Genomic DNA, 3,973 nt, shown 5'->3' with positions numbered 1-3,973 from the left:
TGGAGGAGAGGAGGCCTGAGATCCACTAGGAGTTGGGGCGATCTCGTTGATGGAGCCCGACGGAGAACCACGGCGAGACCGAGGGATGTGGACCACGGAGCGCAGCCGGCTCCCCTGGGAGTTTTGGCTCGAACAGGGAGTCGTACAAGTCGTCGGAGTCAGACTCAGACAGGTTGACTTGCAGCACGTGATCCATCGGTGAGTACGCACAAAAAACACACTTGCTGAGATAGCCTTCGTAGGGTCGCCAATGTTCGAGAGATCTGAGAGGCCTGTGGTAGAGCTGTGCTGGTATATATATGTTAGTCAGGTGATTGGAGGAGTGGTTGAGGCGTGGTCCTGCTCCTGAACCTAAGTTAAACAATTAACTCCATATCACATTAAAATATTCGGTCTGATGTAACACTTAGGTAAGGGATACTACCAGACGAGGTGTCCATTGTCAGGAATTAAAGGACAATGACGACAAAAAGAGTTAATGGACACCCTGCAGCCAATCAGAATCGGGTAGTCACTAAGACCATGTTATAATGGACACCTACCAAGTTGCTCCAGTGTAACTGTTTGTTCATAGTAATAATCTGCATCTAAAATGAGTAACCATAGCAACAAGGATGCAATCAAAGCCTTACAATTTATTTATAACACTGAATGCAGTCCTTTAATGCCTCATCCCCTGACCACCACAGGATAGCAAGTGTAACACACAAGCTGCAAGAAGCGCACTGTTCGAAACTGAATCCTAAACTGCTCCCGATGGCACCAGCATATGAATGTGGGTGTAACTGTGCCATGTCGTGGTCATACGACTAGACAGACATCAATACAAATGTAAGTCCATTTCCCGAGTCCATTTGTATCACATTAAGTGTGATTATCTCAATATCCATTCACTATTCAACTCACTACTTTAGGCTGCGGCAGACAATACATATTTGTTTATAAAAATCTTGATTCGGGGCTGGATGGGTAGCTGCATGCGCATCGGACAGTTCTGGCCTCCCCGTTGCCTATTAATTCCTGATAATGGATACCTCATCTGGCATTACCCCTTACCGCCTTACTTATTTTAAATATTTACTCTTGAATGAAATCATCAATTCATAAGTCTGAAAATGAAAGGAGGATTTCCTGAGAAGCACCAACTGTCCAATGCAGAAGTCAATAAGGATGCTTTAGTGTGCAGTGTGGCTACAACTGAATTTCATTGAGCAATCCTGTATTTTATGATGTAATTAAATCTGAACCTCTGACCTTGGACCTTGGTTGTGTTGTGGCACTGCAATGATGTTGTAAAAGATGTCTTTGTCTCCAACAGTTTTCAGGTGACCATCGAGGAGTTCCCTCATTTTCTCTTCTGAGGTCGGGAGAGCGCTGATTTTATCATAACTGCCCTGTTGAATAACCCCCTTGGTGAGGAGCTCATCCAAAACTAGTTCAACGTTGCTCGCATCTTGGATCAGCTGAGCTTTATATTTATCCACAAAGTGTTCCTCTGAGGAAGGACCTAAAGATAAAATACTCATTGGTGATTTACTGGATTAATTGCACATTAAAATTTGATTGTTAAATGTTGTATGTTTCACATTCAAGCACTTCACAATGCACATGGACCCTAAAAAGACATATTGTAAAACAAACAACACAAACATGACTCATACTCAACAGTGATTTAGAGCAGTGGTTCCCAACTGGTGGGGTGCGGTCTGAAAGTGGGTCGCGGATCCATTCTGAATGGACACGTAAACATGTCAAGTTTGTAAAAAACACACATAATTTAGAAGTACAGTGAATTTCCGGCAAAAAGCTTTCATATTTAAGTGCCGTTTCCTGCTGTAGAGTCAATAAATAACGGACAGCTACTTAACAGAGACAGCAAACTAGCTCGACGATATGGCCAAATGCAAGCGTGACATCGAATGTATTAAACTCTGTAGACCTTGGAATAATGACTACGGAGAAATTTGGACCTCGAGGCTGGACCAGTTGGGAACCACTGATCTAGAGGACAAGAGACCCAAAAAGTCTGATTTTGATAGCAGCACTACTTTTGAAATAAAAAAAATGGTAATAATTTCAAACTGTGGATATCAAATTTTGGAATGAAAAAACTACACATGCATATATTTCATGTTGAATTCAAAAACAGTGCAGGTCATTTCCCACAATAATTATTCAATAAAATAACGTCTCAGAAAACAATGACTCACTGCCAGTTGGATCAGGCAAGGAGGACCGTCCACCTGTCTCCTTTGCTGCCAGAACATGAAGATTCAATATTACATTACAGTTTTTTAATTTGAGACACTTTGAGTTCTGACAAACTAACTCTGGTACAGAATTTCCAAAAGAGAGTCCAGCTTTCTGTATTTTTTTTTCATAGTCTTAACAAAGATCCCTGCCCCGACTGAAACCAGCAGTTTTGCAAATGAAGGTCAGGTCTTAACCTCTAATCTATGAGGGTGCATCTAAAACTTTGTAAAGATTTTTTTTCTCTAACATTTTTTAGCAGCAAACAAACACAATATATATATTCAGAACATTAAAGAAGTGAAGACGCCGGGGGATATTAAGCAGAGACTAAAAAAGGAATAAAATACAATATAAATAAATAAATAAGATAAAATAAATAAATAATACATAAGTAAAAATAACAAGATATATTAACATATTTTTATTTCTAAATTTTACAACATTCGTACAGTGTGCGCTGTCTGAAGTAAAAAGTGTTTTCATATATTTCTTATATTATGGTATATATTTAACACAAAACAAATTTTGAAAGGATGTAGTCAACAACAAACGCACTTATATCAGACCAAACATAGCATCCTCAAAAGTGACAGCAGTTCATAGCACCTTTAGTGACAGTAAACAAGCAACCATCAAATGTTCCAAGTTGCTACCTGGAAGTTAAAGCTACAGTTGGTAACTTTAATGAAAATAACTTTTGGTCATGTTTGATTAAATTGTCACTTCATTCTGAAATAAGTACATGTGACAATTAATCTGTGCAAAAAAATCATGTTCTCTCTAGGGGTGTGCCATATCATCTTGTTCACCATAATACCAGCATAATTTTTACTATCATATGAAAATTTAATATCGTGATACTCCCGATATTTCGACTTGTTGACATTTGGCGGCATACTGTTTCCCATGGCAACAACAAGCATGGCTGAAAGCCAAACTATTACAGACCCTGAATGTTTTATGAACAGCCCCGGACTTCTCAGACTCTTTTAGCAAGTTACCGCTCAGAGACAACTCATTAAGCAGCTCCTCTGGCAGCTGCACAGCGTCTCTGCCTCTTCTCTCTTGCCATGCGCACACAGGAGTCAGTGTCATATTTTGTCAAGTGATTTTGTCTTAAAACTTTGGTAACGCAAACCTACGTGACTCATGGCTCGACAAAAAACTACATGTATGTGAATGTGCAATAGTTGAGGTATCATAACAGCCTGTCACAGGTTAAAGCGTGATGATTGGAGGAGAAATGGCAGAGAACAAAGGTCCAAGTGGAAATAAAACCAACCCAATCATTTAGGATTTTGCTAAAAGAAGGAAATCACCTGTTGATTTATATATATATAGATCCCAGGGTACAGTTTGTGTACGTGGGAGCTGTTTGTTATACTATTAATATTTTATACAGAATCTCACTCTGAGTAACTGTTATTGCTCACAAACTAAAGAAATGAGAGATCATCAAAATGAGACTTTGTGATCCAGCAGCCATGTTGGACATACTCATCCGGAGCATCAAGCACAGCCCCCTGCCCACCGGCAAGACCAACTTTCTCATGTTACAGCTAAACAGTACACTAAAATATGTTTCTGAAAACATTTAAGGTGAGAAATAGACAATGCAGTGATAGAATCTTGATTAGATCAGCGCTGCCTAGTTTGACAGCCTGACATTAGTTCACCAGCTGTGCCTGACATGACTGACAGCTGCCTTAGAGATTCCTCC

Source organism: Epinephelus moara, chromosome 4, assembly GCF_006386435.1.
Source record: "Epinephelus moara isolate mb chromosome 4, YSFRI_EMoa_1.0, whole genome shotgun sequence".
Taxonomy (NCBI): Eukaryota; Metazoa; Chordata; class Actinopteri; order Perciformes; family Serranidae; genus Epinephelus; species Epinephelus moara.
The sequence above is the reverse complement of the archived record's forward strand: the minus strand, read 5'-3'. Positions refer to the sequence as shown.